This window comes from Protopterus annectens, chromosome 7.part1, assembly GCF_019279795.1.
Source record: "Protopterus annectens isolate FY-2018-M chromosome 7.part1, PAN1.0, whole genome shotgun sequence".
Taxonomy (NCBI): domain Eukaryota; kingdom Metazoa; phylum Chordata; order Ceratodontiformes; family Protopteridae; genus Protopterus; species Protopterus annectens.
In genome coordinates this window covers 233,972,648-233,990,042 of record NC_056740.1, presented here as the reverse complement: position 1 = coordinate 233,990,042, position 17,395 = coordinate 233,972,648, and positions in this window count along the sequence as shown.

Genomic DNA, 17,395 nt, shown 5'->3' with positions numbered 1-17,395 from the left:
GCTGTACCCTATCTTCAAAATATTTTTCTCTGGGGGAACAAAATCATTTTTATTGAAGTATATGCTAAGGAATAAATACAAAAGTTTGTCTAAAAGTTAGCTGTGAAACAGAAGAGGATTCTGCTTCTTGTTTTTCTGGTAATAAAAACCAGAGAGACTGTGCCAGTAAAACCTTTTCCAGTGCTCGACTAGAAGAATAGAGAGTATATTTGAAATGAAGCAGAGACAGGGTTTGGAAGATAATTAGGAATAGAAAAAGAAAATCTGGAAAAATTGGACTTTCTTTGACTTTGTTAAACCTGTAAGGGACTCTAAACCATATACCCTACTTCATGCATTAACATTTGAAGAATAAAATCAGTAGTTTGAAAATTGACAAATGTGGGATTAAAAAGCAGTAATTATATTTGTGAAACATGACAAAACAAGAAAATCTGGAAATATTAGACTTTTTGGACTTTGTTAAACTTGTAGGGGACTCTAAATCATATGTCCTACTTCATGTCATTAATGTTCAGAAAAATGCTGAGGAGGGGGAAGAGGAAGAAGAAAGTTAACAATAAGTAAAACATTTTTATAATAGTACTATTTAAATAGTGCAACATTTTATTTGCATGTTATAATTTTTTTCAGTTAGTTTTAAGTGTGATGGGGAAACTTATGTAAATAGGTGCTCTTGTTTTTTTTTTCTCCATTCTTTTCTCTTTCTTCTTGTTCAGTTTTAAGAAATATAGGCAGTGCAATGCAAAAAAAAGACCTGGTTAAAAGAGCATAACAAAATAAAAATTAGTGTGCCTTGTCTCATTCTTGTATAGGGGATGACTTGGTTAAAGCCATTAGCTTAATCTAGAAACATGTTTTAAGAAAAAGCAAGTAAATGAAAAAAGTAGTGAATATTATAAGGCTTTTTTGTTAGTAAACAGTTTTGTGTCTGGTTCTCATGTCTCGTGCAGACAATCCGATAAAGAGAAATTGCTTGGAGAAAATGTTTTCTGAAAGCATTCAAATGATTTCCCAGCTGAGAGAGCTATAAAGATAAGACAAAATCAGACAGCACTCAATAGAACCATAGGCTGTACCATGAGTCTTAGCACGGCTAACTTTTCTTTTAGGTTAGCTTAAGTATGGGGTGTAGCTGTCAGTTTGGAACATTTGTTCCTATTAGGAGGGTAAAGCTTCAGTATTTGAAGATGTACATAGTTGTGTGTGTTATTATTATTAAGTTGATATGTTTTAGCAAGGAATGGGGGTGCATTTTTGTTTGAAGGTTTTTAATAAAAAAAAATTCTGTAAAATGTGACATAGGCTTAAATGGAGATCAAGAAACAATTGCATAAAAGATTAACCTGCCAAACAGTACATGCATGTAACAGAAAAGTTGGAACTAGACATTTAACAAAAAAAGCTGTTGTACATAAAAGGTGGGAATAATAATTTCTCAAGAATAGTATGCTTTCTATAAGATTTAAACATTAATGGTCACAGATAAATACAAAAATGAAAGAGTAGCAAACTGTATTAAAAAGTAGAGTACAAATAATTATGCTACCGGAGACACAATTGGAAAGAATTGAACATGTGAAGTTGATAAAGGGAGGTTTTCAGGATGTTTTTTCACTGGAATATCTGGTGCAAAGGAAGAGGAGTGCTTATATTAATTGTAAGAGGAACTCCAATAGTAATAGAAGAGGATAAAATGACAATAATGGTATATTTGTAGCACTAAGGGGCTACTGGAAAGGAAGGAGGATTACACTGGTATGTATTTATATTCCACTAAAAACTGCTAAAATGGAGCTTAAGAAAATTCTGGGAGAAATAATCATCTTTCAGCAAGGATTATTTCTTATAGGTGGGGACTGGAATATATTTTCAACAGTGAAGATGTGTCTGGGGGACCAGAAGGGAAAATATAACAAAGGAGGGTAGAGTTTTAAAGAAATTTATGAAAATATTAGGCATGGAAGAAGTGCCCCTGGATTCTGCAGGCCTTGAATGGTGTGCAGGATCAGTGCAGGAGCTCTAGCAGGCAATATGTCTGATGTGCGATCCAGGAATAGCCTGCAGGGGCGTGCACGAGCGCTCCTGCACTAGTCCTGCATGGACTCAGCCCCTGTATGCAAATTACCCGTTTGCAGGAGAAATCCAAAAAAATGAGGTAAATTTGCGATCCAGGAAGCTGGAAACCAGCCATGCAGGACTAGTGTAATCTGCAGTAATGTACTCGGTTAGTAACTGAGTATATTTCTGCTAATTCCAAAACAGAGCCGTGACAGCTCCAAATAAAGGGTGCATATCTGTCAGGAAGCATGCCAATGGCCAAGTATAAGGCCATTGGCATTGAAAACACTGTAAAAAATAAAAAAAATAAACTTTTATTATTTTTTTTAGCCGATCTCGGCAGTTTAAGCGTAGGACAGCGGTGCGCAAATGGAATCAGGAAAAATAAGAAAATAAATCTAACTAAAATCACTATTCTGTCATAATACCCAAAGGCAGGCAGAAGACAATATGGCCAGTGAGTAGTGGTTGCTAAGGGGGGGAAGCTTAGTGTGAGACATGTAACTAAGCATTAGCAGGCAATCTTATGCAAATGAGGGGAATGATAGTGAATCCCATATATCAACAGCATGCTAGTCAGCTTCCAACAGTGTAAGAGCAGGAACAGCTTCTTGCAAGCCTAGGAGTTAGCTGACATCATGGGGGGGTGTCAGGTATGCTGTAAGTGGATCGGAGCCCTGTGGCTCGGGTTTACTCCTAGCTTAGCAGAGTTAAGCAAGGGGATGTGTCTGAGGCTGCCTAGCACTCATTACATTGACTAAGCGGGTGTGCACACCTTGTACTGGGTTTTAAAGAAAATGTTAAACCAGGAAATAGCAGCTCTGTGCACATTTGAGCACTCTGTTTGCATGGCATGCCCCGGGGCTGAAACAGGAAGGCAATGGGAAGGGAAAACAGCAGTAGGAAGGTAATCTAGGAGAACTAGCATAGCTGGTAGGTGAAATGTATCAGAATCAGCTAATTACACATGCAGCAGACCAGACCAGAACACTACTATAAACCATGCAAACACCTTTCCCTCTGGTTTTTCCCATATTCTACACCACCAGTGTCTACAAGCGAGGAACTTTCAACAAACAAAACTACAAAATGATAGCAGCAGCAGCAGGCATCTTACAACAACATGTGCAAGAGGCTGAGGGTGGTGAAGATGTGAATGTTGTCGACCAACCCACAGTGAGGAGATGGAAAAGGGTGTACAGACCCAGGAGCTACATGAGCTGGAGATAGTGGAGCACTTTAGGGTGGACAGGGACCTCCTACAGCAAATTGTTGAGCTGTGCTGGCTACACCTGACACACAGAACTGATAGAGGGAAATCCATCCCAGTGGATACCAAGGTATGTGTAGGCCTAGGAATACTAGCCACAGGTACCTCCCAAAGCTCAACTGGGGATATCATGGGGATCTCACAGGCATCAGCATCCAGAATATTCCACCAGTTTCTGGATGCCATGTCAGCACATAACAGTGAGCATATATATTTCCTCAACACCCCTGAGATGTTGGCCAGCAATATGCATCTCTTCCACCAAATAGCAGAATACCCTGAGGTAGTGGGTGCTATAGACTGCACGCAAATAGACATCAAAGCACCACCTGGTGATCAGGGTACGTCTACATCAACTGCAAGGGCTTCACCTCCATCAACTCCCAGGTCTTGTGCAATGCCCAGGGCATTATAAGGAATATGTGTGCTGGCTGCCCTGAAGCTATCATGATTCCCATATCTGGCAACTGACGCAGCTGTACCAGAGGTTTGCCAGTGGGGACATCCCTTACGGTCACCTAGTGGGGAATGCTGGTTATGCACTGGAGCTGTGGCTGATGACACCCATCAGAAATGCGCACACACCTGAACAAGTACACCATAATGAGGCACATGCACAGACCAGACATATAATAGAGCATGTGGTTGGGATGTTTAAGTCACAGTTCCGGTGCCTGAACACATCTGGTGGAGCCTTGCAGTTCTCACCAGCTACATGTACTCAAATTGTTATGGTATGTGCCATGCAACACAATATGATCCTGCATAAACAGCTGCAGCAGGAACAGCATGGGGCAGGGCCACACAGCCCCCCACCAATGCCAAGGCCTGCACAGACACAGAGTGACACAGAGGAGGAACAACCTGAGCCTGCCCCAGTAGGCAGATGGAGATGTGCCCAGTATGTCCTGGCCTTGGCAAAGAGGCAACACATAGCACATACACTGACACAGTAGGGACCCACAGAATGCCACCTCTCTCTGACTCATACATACAGTAAAAGGGATGCCAAACATGACACTACCTGTGCTCAACCATGTATAGGGAGTGTACTATGTGCATCAAACATAGGCAGCTCTCCAGCACCATCCTCAATACCGGAACACCCACAAGGTAAGTCAATCAACCTACCAACTGTCAAATGGAGTAGAATGTGTTGTTACCTGTATCTGTGGTATGGATGTCAGCATGCAAGGGAATTGTGTGGCTGAATGGTATGCCAGCAGATAGTAGACACCCATAGTGGCACCATGACATCAGTAACAAATGCTGGAGTCACTATAGTAGCCAGTACTACAAAGGGTGACAAAACCCACTGCAGGAAATGTGCAGGCCATCACGTGTGTCCATATGACTCACACATGCCAGTCAGGGAGGTTTACATACCCAACAACAGTATCAGCCAGCAGGACAGGTGTAGACAAACACAAACAGAGGCTGTGCTATGGCCTCTGAATGACACCTATGGGTAACCACCCCCACAGGCCTACACAGACCGACTACAGCAGGTCAGGCAGTGGGATGTTAGTTCAGAAGGGTAGGACGTCTGACACTAATATGTAGGTCAACCAAAGCTAGGACCTGTAGTACACTGAAATGCCTCTAGTCAGCATGATAGGTTAGAATACAAAATGAAATGGAGTACCTGACATACCAGTACAGTCATAGGAAATGTGTATAAGTGCCAGGTGTGACCCCCACCCCCATCCTATGTAGACATGTATAAAAAGTCAGGTGTGCCCCCATTCATGTGTAGAAATGTAGAAACAGTCAGGTGTGTCACCCCCAGTCCTGTGTAGAAATGTAGTAACAGTCAAGTGTGCCCCCAATCCTGTGTAGAAATGTAGAAATGTAGAAACAGTAAGGTGTGTCCCCACACAATCCTATGTAGAAATGTAGTAACAATCAGGTGTGCCCCCCACTCCTATGTAGACATGTAGAAACAATCAGGTGTGCCCCCTCCCCCAATCCAGCATAGAAATGTAGTAACAGTCAGGTGTGCCCCACAATCCTGTGTAGAAATGTAGAAACAGTCAGATGTGCACCTTCCCCCAATCCAGCATATAAATGTAGTTACAGTCAACTGTGCCCCCAATCCTGCATAGAAATGTAGTAACAGTCAACTGTGCCCCCCAATCTTGTGTAGAAATGTAGTAACAGTCAGATTTGCCCCCCAATCCTGTGTAGAAATGCAGAAACAGGTGTACCCCCCCCCCACAATTCTATGTAGAAATGTAGTTACATGTATGTGTAGGTATAATACCAGTGGAGCACAGATGCACAGAAGTGGGCAAGGTAGCAAGATAGGTTGTAGCATCTGCACAATGTGCAGGTATGTGTATGTTACATCGGTGTGCGTTTCATATTGTGTGAGAGTGGTCGGTATGTATGCATGTTTAGGTAAGACCTGGTGTCCATTGCCCACTACTGCTGATGACAGGGACAAGTCTTCACAAAAGCAGTGCTAAACACAATACCCTCCAGTATAACACAAGCTAGCAGTAAGCCATTGTAAATGTATGGTGGTAATATGTGTCACCATCTGAAAGACTAACATGGCATGGCTGTTGGGCTAGATATACAAACAGTACTCAGAGGAAAGTACCCCAGACATACAGTATATATTGTATCACTGTGAAACGGACACACCCTTGGAATATTACATGCGGGTATACATCACATTATCTGCTCATGTAGTAGGAGATACCGGTGTTGTCTGCCCAAACACTTGCAGATCACAAAGGAGGTAGGACTGATGTGTTGGGAACCAGCTGATGTACCTGCACATGAAAGCATAACTGGAATGCCCAACGCATATCTGTGTGTCAGATGCAAGTAGTGTCCATAGCACACATGCACCCAGCTCACGCAAACGCCACCCACAGGTACCTCTCTGGTTGTACCCCTGGTGTGGGGAATGGGTACAATATGACCCCACCTGTATATGGCAATGGCGATAGAATGCAGCATGCAGTGCAGGTGTCCCATGCAGCTGTGTCACTAGCTGTAGGTAGCACCCTGCCAGCATCCACACCACCTGATTCAGACTTCTTCTTCTTTCATCTGCTCCCGTTAGGGGTCACCACAGCAGGTCAACTGTTTCCATTTCTTCCTGTCCTCTACATCTTGCTCTGTCACACCAACCACCTGCATTTCCTCTCTCACCACATCCATAAACCTTATCTTAGGCCTTCCTCTTTTCCTGTTACATGGCAGCTTCATCCTTAGCATCTTTTTCCCAATATACATTGCATCCTTCCTCAGCACATGTCCAAACCAATGTAACCTTGCCTCTCTGGCTATGTCTCCAAACCTTCCAACCTGGGCTGACCCTCTAATATACTTATTCCTAATCCTGTCCATCCTCGTCACACCCAGTGCAAATCTTAACATCTTCAACTCTGTCACATCAAGCTCTGGCTCCTGCCTTTTTGTCAATGCCACTGTCTCCAACCCATATAACATAGCTGGTCTCACTACCCTCTTGTAGACCTTCCCTTTCACTCTTACTGGTACTCGTCTGTCAAAAATCACTCCTAACACTCTTCTCCACCCACTCCATCCTGCCTGTACTCTCTTCTTCACCTCTCTTCCACACTCATCATTACTCTGAACTGTTGATCCCAAGTACTTAAACTCATTCACCTTCACCACCTCTACTCCCTGCATCCTCACCATTCCTCTATCCTCCCCTCTCATTCACACACATATATTCTGTCTTAGTCCTGCTGACCTTCATTCCTCTTCTCTCTGGAGCATATCTGCACCTCTACAGGGTCTCCTCCACCTGCTCCCTACTCTCACTACAGATCACAATGTCATCTGCAAACATCATAGTCCACTGGGACTCCTGCCTGATCTCGTCTGTCAACCTGCCCATCACCATTGCAAATAATAAAGGGCTCAGAGCTGATCCTTGATGTAATCCCACCTCCACCTTAAATGCATCTGTCACTCCCACCGCAGACTTCACCGCTGTCACACTACCCTCGTACATATCCTGTACCACTCTTACATACTTCTCTGACACTCCTGACTTCCTCATACAATACCACAACTCTTCTCTATGCACCCTGTCATATGCTTTCTCTAAATCCACAAAGACACAATGCAACTCCTTCTGATCTTCAGACTGATAGAAGGTATTGGCATGAACACCTAGCACACCTACCCTGTCACCCCAAGGGAATATATTGTATGACAGTCTGAGACTGTAGGACTGACAGAATGCAACAGCCTGCCACATCTGGCCTGCATCAACACCTAATGGCCCACAGGCCTCTGCCAAGGGCCTGTGTCTCACACGAACTGCCAATTCATGTTATGTCATGGACACCCAAATAAAAACACAACACACTCTACATAAGCCATATGCAAGGCCATCTGGATAAACCACAGTAACATGTCTACCATGTCCCACTGCATGAACTGTGGACCAACACCAACACACAGCTGTGATGGGGTGATAACCATAGGGAAGGTATCAGAGAATGTATGCATAATGTAAGGATGAGGATAGAATAACAGTGGGGGGGAGCATGGGCAGCATGGAATGTGCAAGGTCTGACACAAAGCTGTGTGCACACACTATCCCTGGGTGTAATCACATAAATGGGTGGTTACATACCTGCCCATACACCACAATAGGGGTAATGTCCTGACTCATGGCCCCTGCCTCTGGATAACCTGTGCAAATCTGTACAGCTGTGAGATATTGCCATAGCAATATAAGGCCATGCTTACATGTTGATGGATGTACAAGTATGGGATCCTCTGCCAGGACTGTACCAAGGTGCTGAATTGGATACACAGACCCAGCTGCAAGTGTCTGCAGCTCCCCCATCAGGATGCCATAACCTACCATGAATATGTAGGTGTCTGTCCACAGTAGGGTTGGGAGGGTGGCCTAATGGTTAAGGTGTTTGCCTTGCAAGCACAAAGTGCAAGGTTTGAGTCTCACAAGGGATAATTGGCTAGGCTTAAAATGTCTCGCAAGGGCAGTTAGCTTAGTACTAACCTATAAACCTATAAACCTAAACCTATAGAGCACACAGCTGCAGTCACCCTTGTCCCCCAAGACATCACTGTGAGCAGGAATCTCCCCCTGACAGTACATGAAGACAGAAAACATCACAGTGTATAACAGTACACATGTCTGAATATCTCTGCTAACAGCAGTACCATGCAGCTGAAGCACAGACACAATCACCTACAATGCACACTATCCTCTGCACACTTTGTCCTCATATTGCCAAATGATCAATGGATACCATGCAGAAACAGTTTACTACCTGTAGGTGGACAACACAAAGGTCTGCAATGGAGGACAAACTACCTGGAATCAATCCACACATACAATACAGAAGGCCATACTGAGCATGCTCACACACTTAAACAAATAAAGCCCATGTCTGCAAACAACAGTGGACCAGACATATCTGGCAGTTGCAGATGTTAGTGCAGACACTCCTTGGTATGCACCACTCATGCTTTGCACACACAGTGGATAGGAATACAGACATATATCCAAGGACAACACACTATAATAAGCCAGAAGTAGACGTACATAGATGTGTGGAAGAGAGTGACTGTGACAAGGAGCTATCCATTATGAGGCCTGTCCCACCCAGCACACAGTGAAATGGCAACAACCACATGAGATTCAGATGTCAATCACTGTATATACTAGCCACCAGTATCTGTCAGCATTACAGGCTATGTGGTGCAAGTGCTAACTGTGCAACATGACTGTACAAGGAAGTAGTAATCTTGCAGCTGTATAGACGTACCTGTGGAATATAACCCTGCGTGTGCCCACATGTGGTGTGGCAACCTCTAGATCAATGGGTTATGGCCTATGCACACACACTGCCCTCCCCATAGCCCTACTATGACAAGGCTGCTGAGGTCATCCACTTTGAAATACACCTTTGGGAAAGTTGTAGCCCAGTAATCTCTGTGGCGCATCCTGAAACTGCATACTGCTGTACTGTGATACACTAGTTAGGCAGGAGTTCTAATCCCAGACATAGCAACTGTGTGTGTTTCTGTGTGTGTGTGTGTGTGTGTGTGTGTGTGTGTGTGTGTGTGTGTGTGTGTGTGTGTGTGTGTGTGTGTGTGTGTGTGTGTGTGTGTGTGTCTGTCTCTTTCTGTGTAGAGAGCAATGTTTTTTAGGCTAGTCACACTCCCTACAATTCAAATGCCCTACTTTGGCAAGGCTGCTGATGTCATCCTCCTTGAAATACACCTTTGGGAAAGGTGTAGCCCAGTAATCTCCATGGTGCATCCTAAACTGTGTACTGCTGTAGTGTGATAAACTAGTTAGGTAGGAGTGCTAAACCAAGGCATGGCAACTGTGTGTTTGTGTGTGTGTCTCTGTCTGTGTATAGAGCAATGCTTTTTAGGCTAGTCACACTCACTACAATTCAAATGCCCTACTTTGGCAAGGCTGCTGATGTTATCCACTGTGAAATATACCTTTCAGAAAGCTGTAGCCCAGTAATCTCCATGGCACGTCCTATAACTACATACTGCTGTAGTGTGATAAACTAATTAGGTAGGAATTCTAATCCCAGACATGGCAAGTGTGTGTGTGTGTGTGTGTGTGTGTGTGTGTGTGTGTGTGTGTGTGTGTGTGTGTGTGTGTGTGTGTGTGTGTGTGTGTGTGTGTGTGTGTGTGTGTCTGTCTATCTTTGCCTGTGTAGAGAGCAATGTTTTTTAGGCTAGTTGCACTCCCTCTAATTCAAATACCCTACTTTGGCAAGGCTGCTGATGTCATCCACCTTGAAATAAACCTTTAGGAAAGTTGTAGCCCAGTAATCTCCATGGAGCATCCTATAACTGCGTACTGCTGTAGTGTGATAAACTAGTTCGGTAAGAGTTCTAATCCAAGACATGGCAACTGTGTGCGTGTGTGTGTGTGTGTGTGTGTGTGTATGTGTGTGTCTCTGTCTGTGTAGAGAGCAATGCATTTTAGGATAGTCACACACACAGTACCATTCACATGCCCTATTTTGGCAATCCTGCTGATGGCACTCACTGTGAAATATACCTTTGGGGAAGGGGCACTGCAGCAATCCCCGTGGTGCACCCTATAACAGCATCATGCTGTAGTGTGATATTGAACTGTGGTAGGGGTTCTATTCCCACACCTGGTAGTTATGGATGTTTTGTGTGTGTTTCTATGTCTGTGAAGGGAGCAATGCATTTTAGGCTAGTCACACTCAGTACAATTCAAATACCCTACTTTGGCAATCCTGCTGATGTCATTCACTGTGAAATACACCTTTGGGGAAGGAGTACTCCAGTAATCTTTGTAGTGTGTCCTATAACTGTATGAAGAAAGTATAGTACCAAAACACATATGGAATATCCAAATAGTCACGAAAGGCTGCTGTAACAGGAACGAAACTCACAGGCAATCCTTAAAATCAAACAAACAATTTATTGGAAGTAAAAATGGCGCTTTGTTAGGTCCATCCTTCATCAGATAAATCACTTAAACTTGTGTGGGGATTATATACAACCGCGCTCAGTAGGAAAAGTCTGCTCATTAATCAATTAACATTTAAATCATACTAAAAGCATTAAAAACATTAAAAACACTTAACCATTTAAGTGCACTTGCTGGCTCAGATCTTGAGCTACTAAATGCTTTTATGTTTGCAAAAAACACATACTTATATTCTTATATAAACCTATAGCACAACTTGAAATAAATGAATAAGACGAAAATATATATGTAAATGTCAGCTTAAATTTTCGTATATAATTTGTAATTTTACATATTTATATAAATTCTCATATAATTCTGCTAATCAGAACTTGTCAAATATAAATATAACTTTGCATAGATAAATATAGATAGAGGTTATAAATCAATTTTAATTATATTTAAATTAAAATCACCATATATAAGGTATAAAATATTAAACTTGCCCATAGTTATTAATCATGATGTTATAAATCTGTAAACAACATGTATAACATATCAATAAATGTCATATAATATGTCTTGTGGAATCAATAGGAGATATGAAATATCTGCTCTTTAACAATTATGCTTATTATAATATGTTAAATTCATTCTAAGGGCAATATCTACATGTATATGTATATACTGTGGTAATGAATGAACCAGATGAAAAATATTATATCTATCATAGGTATAAAAACCTAAAATTTACTTCCTAGATATTAAAAGTGGTTTGATGGACACCTGAGTGTTGAGTCCCGGCTCAATGTGTGCTCCCAAACGGAGTATCCATTCGAGCTCCATAACTGTGTAGTGCTGTAGTGTATACTAGTTAGGTAGGAGTTCTAATCCCAGACATGAAGAGTGTGTGTGTGTGTGTGTGTGTGTGTGTGTGTGTGTGTGTGTGTGTGTGTGTGTGTGTGTGTGTGTGTGTGTGTGTGTGTGTCTGTGTTTGTCATTCGTATCCTGTCTGGAGGTGGATGTGAGTGCGTAACAACTGGACTCAATGTGGAGTGGGTTTTGCAAACTTCTTATATGGTGGCCCTAGTGTATATCACAATGTCCACCGTACAGGAATAACAGATGCAAAATAGCTGAGAGGCTGGGGTGAAAATCCACCACTACATGTGACAGCAATGCCAGCTGAACAATGCTAGCAACCCTTGTATTACCCAGGGAACACTCTCAACTCATGACTCATACACACACACTTGCCTAGGCAACAGCCGCTATGTTGGTAGTACCTTGCATATTGGCCACTGATAGTAACCATGGTGTGATTGCAGTGGGCTACAGAGAGCATGGCACCCTGTCCATCAGTCCAATAGGCAGGTACATGCCGACAGTTCACCTCCCCCATGTTCCCCACTGGACACCTGCAACACCTGTGGTGCCATCAAATGTGACCCACAAAGGACATACCATGCCTGAAACACAAGCCCTGTATAGACAAATGTCACTTACAAAAGGGAATACTGGTATCATGCTATCAATGTAGGTGCAGGGTCAACCTGCTGTCCATTAACAGTTCCTGCCACATGAGGCCAGGAATGGCACATCTGATGATAACAATCTGTGTACACATGGCCCAGGCACCCCAGGTACAGTTCCACATGTCACTGTACATGCATGTGGGAGGTGTGCACATCCCAGACACTGTCCATGTCATGGACTAAGGAACACATACAAGGCAGGGAATGCACAGCATTGCCCACATGCAATAGTCACCCAGGCGACTGGATGGTGAATACAATATCCACCTGTGTGGGCAAATCCAGACACTACACACCTGAGCCACAATGCAGACCATCATCATGTGGCCTGATGCCAAGGTATACCCATCATCTAGCCTTGTATAGCTGTCTGGCACCGTCGACCACTACAGACCGGTGAAGCAATGCACCCATGCATGTCAGTACTGGCACCGATGTCTGTGTGTGTGTTGTATGATGCATATGACCGCATTCACACTCACTACAACCCTCATTGGCATACTGAAGCATGCTATCTGATGTCAGACACCTCCACATAACCTTTGCCCATATAACCTCCGTATGACCACTGTGGTGAATGTGATACCTGCACAGTACTGTGTTGTGACAATTCCACTAGTGAGGAGTTGTATTCCTGGTCCTGCCAAGTGTGTCACTGTGTGTGCGTCCCTGTGAGAGTATGACTGTGTTGACACTGACACCTGTTCATGCGGACAGGCATGTGTACTACACCTACCGCATAGCTACAATATCCCTGTTGCAGATGTCACTCACCATCAAATATACATTCTGAGGGCTCCTCAATATGTAACCTATGTGGCACATCCAATAACTGCATGGACATGTGATAGTACTACATAGTCATCAGGGGTTTGATACCCTGTACTGGTAGGTGTGTGACACAAACATGCTTATGCTTTACTCTCCCACCCCTCCCAGACTTTTCTTTGCCTCTGTCTGCCTCTCTCACTCCCTCTCTGGTGGATGTGGACACTTACACCTGCTTTGCTTAGGCAGCAGCATGTGTATTTTAAGTGATGCTCATGATCAGCTGATGGCCTCTGCATGAATTGCAGCCCTCTTCTAGCTGATTGCATGTGGAACAGCTGTGGTAACATTCCCATCGCCAATTGCATGGAAACACACTCCAGTATCTAGGAACATCTTGTTGGTGTTCGGCCTTTCTTTCACTGAGAGCAGGAACACAATCTGTTGTTTGGCAAACAGCATCTCAGATGGATTGGTGATTTACCTCTAACATACACTGTGGAAACATGACAACATACAGGAGGTAGATGTGCCTGATGCAACTACAGACTGTAGGTGCTGCTATACTGCATTTGGAGTAATGTTGGTTTAACAGGGTGTGTGTGGATATGGCTGTCCTACATGTTTTAATACCTGCCATGTCAGTGCTATGTTTATGAGGAAACCCCCATCTGTAGGTTCATCTGCAGACTGGGCAGTGTGTGGTGCTTTTGTTTCAGGTGGTACCCACAGAGCACCTATCTGTGAACTGCAGAAGGTAGTGTGAGCATTGCAGGCTGTAGATGGTGACAACCATGAGAGTTACTGACTTCATATCCCTCATAGGACATATGTTGCAACAAACCCTGTTACAACAGTAAATGTATGAGGTTATCACAACAACATGTCAATATTGGCCCTGTGTATGTGCCTCCAGCCACAACCCTGTCAACCTTTGTACATATGTCATGCAGTAAGGGGTGCATATGTGCTGTACACCATAATTAGTGACATCATATCTGACAACAAGCTAGTGAGATAGACTGCTACACATGTTATGTATAGTAGGGGTTATATTTGATGACATAACCTGGACATTCTGTGGTTGTGTGCACAGTACTGAGGTCTGTGTACTTATGGTGATTGTCAACAGTGTGTGCATTGTTAATATGTACCTTGGCCTGTGTACAGGCTATGGTAGATGTCATTGCTCTTTGTCCTGTTCTGTCTGATGTTACATGCTGCTCCACTGTATGTTACCCTATTGGCTTACATGTTTGTAGAGCTGTACATGCACATGTCCCATACCACAGACAGGCATCAGACCACACTGTGTAGCGGCCCAGTATATGTAGTGTTAGTGTGTGAGTGGCACATATAAGGTTGGTGTTGAACAGAAAGTCCATATACTGTAATATTACGCTAGCTTACCATATGTGGCTGTGGCTGTGTTCACATTGGTTGTGGTTATGCACTGTCACACAGGTGTATGTAACTCTGTGCTGTGGCATGCCTGTAGAGCCTGCTACATATGCAGGTACATGTGCACTCCCCCATAGGAAATGTAGACCAGTGTTGAGCCAGTCAGCCTGTAGCCTGCACAGTGCTTTGTTACATGCCTAGCAGCTTAGTGTACTTACCCAGTGAGATGTAATGTCCAGATACTTGCCAGATGTATTGCTGCTGGGCCACCATAACAGTCATGTATGTCAGACAGAGCAGTGGGATGCTGTACTGATGTATGTCAATATCTACTGGGTAGTATGTGGCCATGGCACCTCTATACCAGTGGTTATTATGTGGCAGAACAGACAGAGGTGTGTTAATGCATAACCTATGGGGGCAAATGTATACCAGTAGTTACGTGTTATACCCATCTACATGGCTAACATCCACATTGTCAGGCTTGGTCCACATGTCTTACACTAAGGGGTTCTGTGTATACTTCTGGACTGTCCAGAGTGTGTCGGACTGTCCACATATATTGGCCAATATCTCTGTTGTAGTCCGCAAGAGCATTAGGTGCTAGCAGTGGTACTGTGCTATGATGTCCTTAGGATGTCTGTCAGTAGGCAATGGCACACATGTTAAAAGAAGATGTGACCTCCCACACACACCATGTCTGTGAAAACAATCCCTACTACAGTAGCAGTAGTCTACATATATACCTGCTATACATATCTGACATCCCCTTGCACTACGAAGTTGGGAATATAGGGGCTGAGGTAGGGCTACACTCCATGTTCAGGACATATGGTGAAGATATATGTATATATAATTATCCAGGTATCTTTATAGATACATGCACATATACATATCAACATACATAGATGGATATGTATATGTACATAGATATACATATAAACACCCAGATATATACATATACAGAGAAATATATATCTACACATAGATAGAGATACATATGCACATATACGTATGGATATATATATATATATATATATATATATATATATATATATATTGACAGTAGTAGGTATATCAGAATAGATATGTATGCACATATAGTTATTGATATCTACATATATACCAACATAACTAGGCATATCTGTACACATAGGATGTGCATACATATAAACCCATATGTACATATATCCATATATATATATATATATATATATATATATATATACACCTATATCTATATATACATATATGTATATGGGAGTGCTACAGAATCCTGAAAGCCCAAACTCCTGAAGACCAAACTCCTGTGACCAAACTCCTGAGAGTTAAAAATTCCTGAAAACTCAAACTCCTGAAAACTCAACATCCTGAAAACACACAGGATACCAATGTGTATTATATTCCAGCACAAGTACATACAGAAACAAATAAAACACAATCCATATTACTCTTCTCCAAGTATAACCAGGGGGGGCATGCCCCCCTGCACCCCTCATGTGGGGGGGCTGTGCTTTTATATATATATATATATATATATATATATATATATATATATAGATATATAGATATATATATATATATATATATATATATATATATATATACATACGAAGAGATGTACACATGGCCATATATATGTAGCACTATACAGATGTGTATACAGACATATGTTTGACTCTACATGTGTTTGTACATGTAGACATATATAGACCTATGTTTTATATATATATATATATATATATATATATACATATACACAACCATATTCCTGTCATGAGTAAACCTCACAGTTGTCTATACCCTCTCATTTGTATCCCACTGTATGTATCTGCTATGTGTACATTATGATGAAACAACATATTATTAACAAGGACTACACAATTTAGGAACTAAAGGCAATTGTCAAATACTACTCAATATGTGTCTTGACAGCTATATTGGTAAAACAACAGCTGTCTTCACAGTGGTCATGGTGTAGTGGTTAAGTGCTGTGACTACAGGGTCCTGGGTTCAAGACCTGCAAGGGCTGTTCATTTTGTTGCTGGGCAGAACAAGGGCTGTCAGATACAGAGTGGTTAATGTAGATTTGAGCAGCTTTAAGTGCATTTGTGTGGGTTTGTGCGAAGCTAAGTAGTGCTAAGCTATGGGTAAATGTAAGAGTGCTTACACAGTGCAGGTTTTGTTTACTAGTGCGCAAATCAGCTCAGCTTTTATATTGCAGCAATGTTGATACTTGCTAAGCATGGTTTAGCCCTGGTAATCCATGTGAATGTATTACATACAGGTGTAGTAGCCCAGGGTACATGCTGTCACACTGGCATGTAGTGTATCATGGCAGTACTACTGTTGACAGTGCTAACCCAGGCAAGAGCAGAGTGCTAAATGTATTACTGACAACAGGCACACCTGCGGGCATAGCTGGACACAGAGGCCCCCCTCTTGTATCCCTGGTGTGTGAGCTGTGTCACAGTATATACCCCCTTACTGGGTAATGATCCATCATGTGGAATGTAACTGTAGACACTTCAGTATCACTACATAGCTAGGTAGGGGTCTAGTCCCAGTGTTGCTAAGGAACAGTGTGCGAGTATGTGAATGGGTCTACATCAGGTTGCAGTGTATATATGCCGCAGCGGGTCACCTGTCCATGTGGCAAAGGCAATAATTGTTTTAGTAACCCATGACATGTGCTCAACTGGAACCCAGATATGTCACAGCCATGGTGTCACCACAGTGACATACCCCGTTGTGGCATATGACTGCAGACCATCCCCGTGCTGACACATGTACACCTACAACACATATGGATAACATTATAGGGACTGCAATCAATTAGTGTTACTAAGAGCTATAATGCATTATTGCTGGATGGCTGCACTACCTGCCATTTATGCATTAGACTTTACTCCTTACAAAATGTTACAC